Source organism: Castor canadensis, chromosome 3 (assembly GCF_047511655.1).
Source record: "Castor canadensis chromosome 3, mCasCan1.hap1v2, whole genome shotgun sequence".
In the NCBI taxonomy this organism is placed as follows: domain Eukaryota; kingdom Metazoa; phylum Chordata; class Mammalia; order Rodentia; family Castoridae; genus Castor; species Castor canadensis.
The window spans coordinates 30,385,374-30,394,898 of NC_133388.1; the positions used below are offsets into that span (position 1 = coordinate 30,385,374).

Below are 9,525 nucleotides of genomic sequence, written 5' to 3' on the forward strand. Positions count from 1 at the left end.
TTTACCAGTCATAACATGGAGATACTAAGAATCTCTTCACAAGTTGTTAAGAAAAGTGAAAAAAAAAATGGATGAGGACTGCTCTGGGGGTGGGAGCGGGGATGGTGTGCCACGGTCCTGCGCCTCACTGGTGGGCAACTCTGTGTCTGGGGTAGGGAAGCTTCCCAGCTCATTACCTGTTACTTCCTCTCCTCCCTGGCTGCCTAAGGCAGCACTAAATCAGGTCACCACTCTGCTGTCCTCCAGTAGCTGTCATGCAAACAGCTCCTGCCTGGCTCCCAATCCAGGCCACCAGCTCCCAACCCACTCCAGTCCCCAGCAGCCAAGACAACACGCTCAGTGCTTTTGTTCATTAGTGCTGTTCACTGGAGCCTGGCTGTGTGCCTGACACTAGGCCAGTGCTGCGTGTGCTATGCCAGACCATCAAGAGGTGATCTCCTGTAGGGAGATGGGATTTCTGCTTATAAGTGAGGAAACTAAGGCGTGGAAAGGCGTCTTGTTCAAGGTCACTGCTGGCTGAAACCTAGGTACAGCTGGTGTTAGAGCCTGTGCTTTTAGTCCCAGAGGTCCTGTGTTCAGAGGCCTGGAGGCAGGGAGAGAGCTGAGGGCTGGGGGGAGGGAGGAGGGAAGACTCAAGGTCACTCAGGGGAGTCAAGGTGAACTCTGAGGGGAGGACGCTGGGGCTGAAGGAGAGAGGAAAGCCTGCAGGGTGTTGGGGCTCTCTCTCACACACACACACATACCGCAACAGTGTCAGGCAGTGGCTGACAGAGACACCCACAGACACATACAAAGACAGGTGCACACAGAAATACACACACTGAAAAGCCTATATAGAGGTACACAAAACACACAGACACAAATACACACCTGTGACTGACACCGACACTCATCAGACATGCAGCCAGACACACGCACACACGCACACACACACACACACACACGAAGGGAAGGAGAAGCCGCCTCATTTCCGGCCTCCTCCTGCAAAGCGGAGGCAAAAACCTTCCGAGAAGTGCTGAGTCAGCAGCCGGTGACAAATGCGCCCCGGGCGGCGGCGGGCGCGGGCAGCGCTTAGCATGCAGCGCGCGTGCGCGCCAGGCCGGCCCGGCCAGCGGCGAGGGGGCAGGGCGCGGCGGCCGGCTGCCCGCCCGGGAGGCCCGCGGGAGGAAGTGACTCGCTTTGACTTTGCAAACGCCGGACTTTGCAGCCCAAGGTCACGCAGCAGGCGCCGCCAGCCGGCTTCCTGCGGGGAGGCGGGGTGGGCCCCGGCTGGCGCTGGGCTGCGGCGGCCAGGCCTGGGAGGGGCCAGCGCAGTTGGGGGACGTGAGCCGTGTGGTGTCCCTTCCCCCCCCTCACCGCCCAAAGTGTGGAACAGACAATGGAAATGGGAGGAGAGGGCTCAGTGCTAATGCTGGGGTCTGGCTCTATGACTCTGGGAGTTAGGGATCCTTGGGGTCCTTCCTAAAAAGCTGCCACCTCTGTAAGCTGGGGACAGTGAGCTTGGCTGAGGTCTGGCCTGGTTGTCGTCCTTCTTGCCCTCTAACGTACTCTTCATGGAGCAAACTGAGAGATCTTTTCAAAACATCGGTCACATCATTCCCCCCGCCCCCTTGACTTCCAACTGCACTTGGAATAAATTCAACCCCACCTTGGGCATTGATCTGGAAAGGAAGGACTGTAGAAGTGGCACCAGGACACGGAGCAGAACCAGGACTATCCAGGCACCAAACCCTACTTCTGTTCTCACCTGTGCTTTTTCTCTCCGCCTTGTTCCCTCCATCTTTGCGTTGCTGTTCAAGTCTAACAGTAGTGTTACCTCCTCTGCAAGACCTTCCCTGAGCTCCTGTCTGCACACCACGTTATAATGGTGTGTTATTCTGCACACCGTTGTTCTGTTTTACTTCCTTCACAGCACTCACCACTCTTTGAATTATTATATTTATTTCATTTGCTTCTTTTTTAGTCTCAATATCCCCCCAGATTTTTTGAGGGATTTGAACTCAAGGCCTTGCACTTGCTAGGCAGGCACCCAACCGCTTCAGCCATACTCCTGTCCCTTTTTGCTTTAGTTATTTTTTCCAGATAGGGTCATGTCTTTTTTTCTTTTGCCTGGGGCCAGCTTCAGACCTAGGTCCTCTTACCTTTGCCTCTTTAATAGCTGGGAATACAGGCGTGAGGCCCTGGACCTGACCTCAGTAAAAGCTGTTGACAGCAAAGATTTTGTTTGGTCCTATTGTGCCCTCAGCACCTGGATTATTCTTTGTGACATAGTGGATGCACAGGCACATTAAATTCTTGTGCACAGATGAGGGAGATCGTAAAAAGGAGCAAGGAGCACTCACTTCAGGACCATGCGGGCAAGGAGAGAGACAGGACCTTATGTGTGTGTGTGTGTGTGTGTGTAGGGAGGATATGACTGGTTGTGTTCAGGTCCCATAGATCTTGGCTGTAGGGGTTGTTCCTGCCCAGGAAAACAGATCTGGCTAAGAATCCCTGCTCTTTCCGTGCTAGCTCTGTGTCTGTAGGTGAACTCTTCACTCTCTGGAAAAAGAATGAATACAGCCTCCCTGGCAGGGTTGTTGACTCCTCTGAGGTCACTTTCTCTCCATGCCTACTCCTAACACAGTTGGCCCCACTGGGGGCTGGGGAATCCAGGAGTGGAGAATTCCTTTCCTTAGGAGCATCATGGACTGCTGGCAGCACCATGATCAGGTGCCAACATGTTTTCCACTCCATGTCCTGCCAGCATGACTCAGTTTCCTCCTTGGTGGACAGAGATTGAACAGGACTGTGCTGTTTGGAGGTGGACCTCCTGGAACAGTGAGAGAAAATGGCAAGATAGAGAAACTACAAAGTGTTTATGTCTTGGCTCTCTGACTTTGTGGACTCTGAGTCTGGAACATATTTTTTTGCTTTTGTTTCTTAATTCCTGTCTTCTCTGTCCTGCCCCAGTACGATAATCGTCATGATGGTGTTTTGGAACACATCCTTAGCTGGAGGAATGTTGGGGGGGAGGCCCCTGGGAGCCAGTTTTCTGCCCCTCGATCCCACCTCCTCTTTGTAACCTGTGGATCCCACTTCAGTGGAGAACAGGTGGTGAAGGTAGCCCATGGAGGAGGCAGCCTTGGGGAGGACATGGCCTGCCACTGCCTGGGAGAGATCTTGTGTAAGAAGGGACCTCTTTGCCCCAGCCCTGGCCCTGATCTGCCTGCTTAGCTCAACGTGCTCTGTGGCCTGTGCTCCCTCCTGCCGTAACCCTGGACATAGTGGGCCGACTGGACAGCAAAAAGTTGGCCTCAAGCCACCTTTCCCAGACTTCTGTTCTGACTTGATCTCCCTGCGTGGGTGACAGCAGGGGAGGGAGAGCATGGCAGCTAGGGATTGTCCCTGCGGAATGGGTTAGAAGCTGGAGTGGCTGCTCTTGGGTCAAGCTGCTGTTTCCAGCACAGCTGCTCTCTGTGGGATTACAGCAGGACTTCCCAGTGGAGTTGCTGGAGGCACAGGGGATGGGTGTGGGTGGAGGAAAGTGAAAGGAACAAGATAATAGCACCAGCCCTGTGGTGTTTCATACCTGTCATCCCAGCTACTCAGGAGGCAGAGATCAGGAGGATCCTGGTTGGAGGCCAGCACAGACAAAAAGTTCATGAGACCCCATTGCAATCAATAAGCTGGATGTGTCTGTCAGCCCAGCTGACATAGGCATAGGTAGGGGAATAGTGGGCTGAGGCAGGCCCTGGGCAAAAATGTGAGACTCTATCGGAAAAATAAAGCAAAAAAGGGGGGTATGTGGTTCAAGTGGTAGAGCACTTGCCTAGCAAGTGTGAGGTGCTGAGTTCAAATTCTAGTACCACCAAAAAAAAAAAAAAAAAGACACCAGCCAACCTCTAGCAATATCCATGGGCCAGGAGTCCTATGCCAGGTGCCGAACCCACCTGGTAAGACTGGGGCAGAGGGAGGCCAGAATCACAAGCCTGGGCTCAGCCCCATTCAGCCTTTAGTGAGCAAATATTTTTCAAACACCACTATGCAGCAGGCCCTGCTTTAGACACCAAGGTCACAGCCACAAATTTAAAAATCTCTGTCCCTATGAAGCCTACATTCTAGCAGAGGGAAGACAGCCAGTCATCAAAATAAGCAAAATGCTTAATATATGACAAACAAAAAATGGGACGAGGGAGAGGCCACTGGAGCCCACTGGCTTTTCAGTGTAAGCAGAAGTGGGGACAGCTTGCTGAGAAGGTAGTACTGATTCTGATTCATTAAGAATCATTCATCTGCACAAAAAGCCAAGCATTCAGGTGAAATTATTATCAACCCCTTTAAGGAGGAAGAAGTTGAGGCCCAAGTGAGGAGTCCAAGTTCAGAAGACTGGGATGAAGTGGAAGAACTGAAATTTGAGCTCCAGCTCCTTCTTAGTTTGTAACCACAGCACGATATTGGACACAGAGAGAGAACAGAATGGAAGGGAAAAAGGAAATAAGAGGGCGTATGACGAGCCTTGCAATGGTGGCCATCTGTTTTCCAAACTGGAAACCGGGACAGGATCTGAAAGGATTTTCCTGTTGCTCACAATAAGAATGGCTGTCTGGGAGAGGCGGTTTGGATGCTGGCCTGAAGGGTGGTATTTCTGAGACATTCCAGTGGCTTGTGGGGCCCACGAGACATTCCAAGGGTAGGCCATTGCCACGGCAACCCCAGCCTGGCCACTGGGCCAGGAGCCTGCTGCAGGGCCACATGGCCAGATTGCTGGGCAGCCAACACTGAGGGGCTGTGGAAGGGGAGGGGATGGGTGTGGCCGGCAGCAGCCCATTTTCTGGGGGCAATCAAGAGCGTGGTCTGGCAGGTTCCAAGAAGCTCCCTAGCAGGTCTGCAGGCCACATAAAGAAAGAACCAGGCCTTGCCTTTTTGCCAGGTCTGGGTTTGAGTCTTCCCTCTGCAGCTTCCTGCTCTGCAGCCTGTGTAAGTCCACAGTTCCCACCAGCTTGCTCTCTCTTCTGTGTGGTGGGAATAGACGATCCTGCACAAGCTTGCTCTCTCTTCTGTGTGGTGGGAATAGACGGTCCTGCACAGGACAGCTACAGGACTGTCATGCACTGAGATAAGGTGGGAACTGTGCTTGGCATACAGCAGACTCCATACGTGATTGTGATTAGTGCTGTTCCCTCCTCCCAGGAGGGCATTGGGGGCATGCCAGGATGGAGGGCTGGATGCAATGGGAAGAACTGAATCCTGGGGCTTGGGAAACACATGACCCAGTCACCCAGGGCAATTGCAGGTTTCCAACCAAGCCCTGAGTTGGGGCTTCATCAGCAACAAAAGAACAATACCCTTCCCAAAGGACCAGGCACCGTGCAAGCCGTCCTCCCTCCCCAGTTCCCATCACTGTGCAGCGTCAGTAACCCTAGTTCCCCAGGCCTCCTGGCAGCTCCAGGGCTCATGGTGCTCCCAGAAGGTAGAGGCTCCCACTGGATGACTCCTTCCTTTCTGTGCAGCTGCCAGAGCCTTCTGGTAAACTTCAAGGTTGCTTCTGGAAGATGGTTCTTAAAAAAGGGAAAGAGCCAGAAGGACTCAAAGGCTTCCGCATCCACCACCCTCCCTGACTTCTAGGCTGAGCTGTATCCTTCCTACCCTGGCTGTGGCAGAGCCAGGGAGAGCAGGAATCCAGCCCAGCTTTTACCAGTAATTCATCATGTGAACTTAAGCATCCTCTGGGCCTCCCTGCCTTCATTTGTAAAGTGAGGGGTTCCGACACTAGCCCACCTCTAAAGTCTGATCATGACCTCTAAACGATTAGATTCATCGATTCTTTCTTCTGGTTCATTCATACACAACACATACCACTTCCTGACACAGTATATTTTTCATTTGTTTGTTTACTGTCTGCCTTACTCCACCCCCCCAGCTCCCAGAGGGCGGGAAAGATTTTGTTTGTTTTGTTCACTGCTATCTCCCTGCCACCTCCAATAAAGACAGTACGAGCTGGTGTCCTGGAAGGAAACAAAGATTGTGCATTTAGGGCAATGAAGGAGACTTTCAACATTTCCAAAGTTGTAGACAAGGGAAGGAGAACCAAAGGGAGTGGTGAAGTACACCAGACTTCACAGGAAAAAGGGTAAGCCTGAGGGCAAGGGGAGGCAACCCCAGGAGAACCAGGCTGAACTGAGCTGCAGGAGCTGCTTTAGGGGTAGAAAGCAGCCACTGCTTACCCTGGCCCATCAAGGAAACAGGAAGGGAATCAATACTCGCCCCACAACCCTTTGTTCTCCCACTCCCTGATTGCCTGTCACCTCATCCCATTGGCTGAATCCAACCAAAAGCCAAAGAGCAAGAGAGCTCCATGCCACAGTCCTTAAAGGTCAGGTTCCTTAGGTTTAGGAAAGGTGGAAGAGGGAGAAGTTTGCACCTGATAAACATTTCCTGGGCGCTAGCTCTGTAGCACAAAAGACAAACATGTGACATGTGGGTCTCTGCCCTCCAGGTAGCATCAACACATCTTGGCTGGTTGTGGGGGCCCCTCTTGCCTCTGCATGGGGCTCTCCTTCCTACACCTCATTTGGGACAGCAAGTCTGGTTTGCAAAAGTGCACTGAAGATGGCAAGAGGGAGCAATGTTGAAGGGAGGCAGGAGTGTAGGGTAAGGGAGGAGATGACAGAGGGTCTGGGTAATGGGAACTGGCTGTGGAGCCATGAACCAGCCCTTGGGAGGATGGCCTTGAAGCTGTAGTTCAGGATCCAGAGTCTGAAAGATTCAGGACTGGGGACATGGCTCATGTGGTAGAGCACCTGCCTAGCAAGTGTGAGGCCCCGAGTTCAAATCCCAGAACTACCAGTAAAAGAAAAGAGAAAAACAAAACAAAAAAACACAGAACAGTCTGAAAGATTTAAAACCCATTCCATCGCTCATTTGCTGGGTGATCTGGGACTTGTTCCTTGATATCTCTGATCCTCATTTCATCATCTATGAAAATGGTGGAGGGAGTGAATAGAATGTCACAGTTCTGTGGGATTTAATGAAAATCTGTGCAAAGGGCTTAGCACAGTGCCTGGACACAATGGGGAATACTCTATTATTATAATTAGCGATGAAGGGCCACCCCCTTCCCGTTTCTCACCCGACAGGGATCTGTCTCCACCCCCTCTCCAGTTCCATTTAATTCTGAGTGTTTTAGGTCATTCTGTGGCTGGCGTTCTGCCAAGGCTCTGACAAAGGCAGGAGTTTCTGCTCATTCATCCTAATGCAAGTTCCTGCGTTTATGATAATAGGGGAAAATGCATGAAAGGGCTTGCTGCCTGTGGAGGGGAAATCGGCTTAGAATTGAAAATCCAGTCCTTGCTTGGCCCAGTGCCCCTCCCTGAGCTTTGGCAAAGGCTGCAGAAGAGAGGGGGGCTGGGAGGAGCAGAGGGGAGGAAGAGGAGAGGAAGGAAGAGGTGGAGGAGGAAGTGCTGGCCAAAGAGGACAGAAGGGCAGGGAGGGGATAGGGAGAGGGCCTGGCTGGCCTGGTGAATGGATTTCGGGGTGGCTGAGGAAACCTGCCAAAAGGGCAGAGTGAAAAGGCCAGGCCCTGCGAGGCACTGAGCTGCTAGCAGTTTCCATGGCAACCCCAGCTGTGCCTGGGTCCTGGCGCTAGCTGGCTCTGTCATGGGGCCTTGTCTGCCACCACATAGTTACCCAGCTCAATAAGGAGGAAAAATCTGATGGGTTGTGTTGGCCCAGTGTGTCACCAGGCAGTGACACTGTGTCCTAGGCACCTTGCTGCTCTTTGCTGGGGGTAAGAAGGTGGTGTGGGGGGAAGAAACAGGGAACAGGGAGATTGGAAACATGTAGGTGCCACCAGAGCCTCTGAAGCAGGCATTTCATCTGGTCCAGAGGGGAGGAAAGTCTGCCATGCCGTAGAGCCAGACAGGCAGGGACAGTCTCAGAGGTCTTGAGTGGGAAACTATAAGGCCAGTGTTTGTGTGTGTTAAATAAAGGTGGCTGTACCTACAGAGGACCCATGGAGGGTGGGTATGCGTGGCTCGGAGAGGCTGGGGACCTAAGGTGATGGCAGGAGATGGGAGGAGATGGGAGCATGGAAGAGGTATAAGTGACTTCTGGTGCGTGGTTAGAAGAAAGGATTATGAGTGGCACCAGGCCAGGACACCTCCCAGGGCTTTGACCTGGACAGCAGGTAAGTGGAGCCTATGCCCCTGAAATAAAAAAATGGAGATTTGAACCAGCCTGAGGAGAGAACTTCCTTATCCCATTTCTCTTCCCATTTTCTTCTCCTTCCCATTTCTTCCCCATCACTGAGCCAACAGTGACTTGGACCAGGTGTAGGGATATGCAAGTTTGATGACTGAATAAGTGAAATGAGGAGAGATAAGAAAGAGTATGAAGCCAGTAAGAGATAACTGTGCTCTACCCAAATACTTACATATCAACTTCCAGGATGAACAGGAGCCTGGGATGCACCCTGCTAAGACTAAGATGTCCACCGGACTCTCATGTGTCCCCACACATACCCCTTGAGCTTGGTTACCCTCTGTGTTCAGTCCTGCCTTTTGTTCATAAGCCCTAGACCTCCTGGCTTTCTTCTCTAGCAGATCTCTCACTGTCACCTGTCACCTGTGTGTGTTCCCCTGTTTCTCATCAATGCTTACAAAAGCAGGGACTTTGTCAGTATTGTTCACCCCTAAAATTTTAGTCTCTGGAACAGTCACAGGCTGTTAGAAAGTGCTCGGGTTTTGCTAGAGGAATTAATAAGCAATGAGGGAACAGGTAACCCCCTGGAACAGGCCATTTCCTTAAATGCATTCCTCTTCTGAAGGAGTCCAGGGGGTCCCAAATCCTTCTGTAGCCTGGACAAGGGCAAGAGTACTCTTCATCGTCTGGCAAATCCTCCCTGTGTGCCTATAGGTGCCAGGCCCTGTGCAGGATGCAGCATGTCCAGGGGGCAAGACAACAGAGTCCCTGTTCTCAGGTGGTTCATATTTTAGTGTGATAGACAGACAATGGCATAAATGAACGAGTGAATGAATAACTACATTGTAAGTGATATCAATGAAAGAAAAGGGCCTGTAACAGAGAAGATGTCATTGCAGCTGATCCCTGAAGGTTGAGAATGAGCGCTAATGGAATGACAGTCCAGGAAGAGAGCAGCCAGTGCAAAGGCCCGGAGGCAGGAAATTGCCTGGCCTGGTCTTGCAAGGCCAGAGGGCAGGGAGGTGGGCAGGGCTGGATGTGGAAGGGCCTTATATCCCATCGGGTGGAGTCTGGTTTTCATTGGAAGTGCATTGGACAACCATTGTAAGAGTTGCTCGTATTAATGACACGATGTGATAATGCTCTGGCCTTTTGGAGGCGGGGGTGGGGTGGGGTGGGGTGGGAGGAGAAGTGGAAGTGAGGTGGGTAGCTAGAAGTAGATAGTAGGCAGGAGGTGAGAGATCAGGGATTTAGACAGGTTAGAGTGGATGGAGAAAAGTGAGTGGAAATGAGACCTGGATGGGGTGGGATCAAGAGGACATGTCACAGGCTGGGATGTGGTGA

The 9,525-nt window shown here is 52.0% G+C and overlaps 1 long non-coding RNA gene across 2 annotated transcripts in view; it reads right to left on the minus strand.

Moving 5' to 3' along the window:
- LOC141421518 (uncharacterized) overlaps positions 1-1,026 on the minus strand; it is a 76,350-nt gene extending 75,324 nt beyond the window's left edge. For both annotated transcript variants that reach the window (XR_012446081.1, XR_012446082.1), the window contains exon 1: positions 871-1,026. This is a non-coding gene — a long non-coding RNA (uncharacterized lncRNA). The remainder of the gene's footprint in view (positions 1-870) is intronic.
- Positions 1,027-9,525: the final 8,499 nt, after the last annotated feature.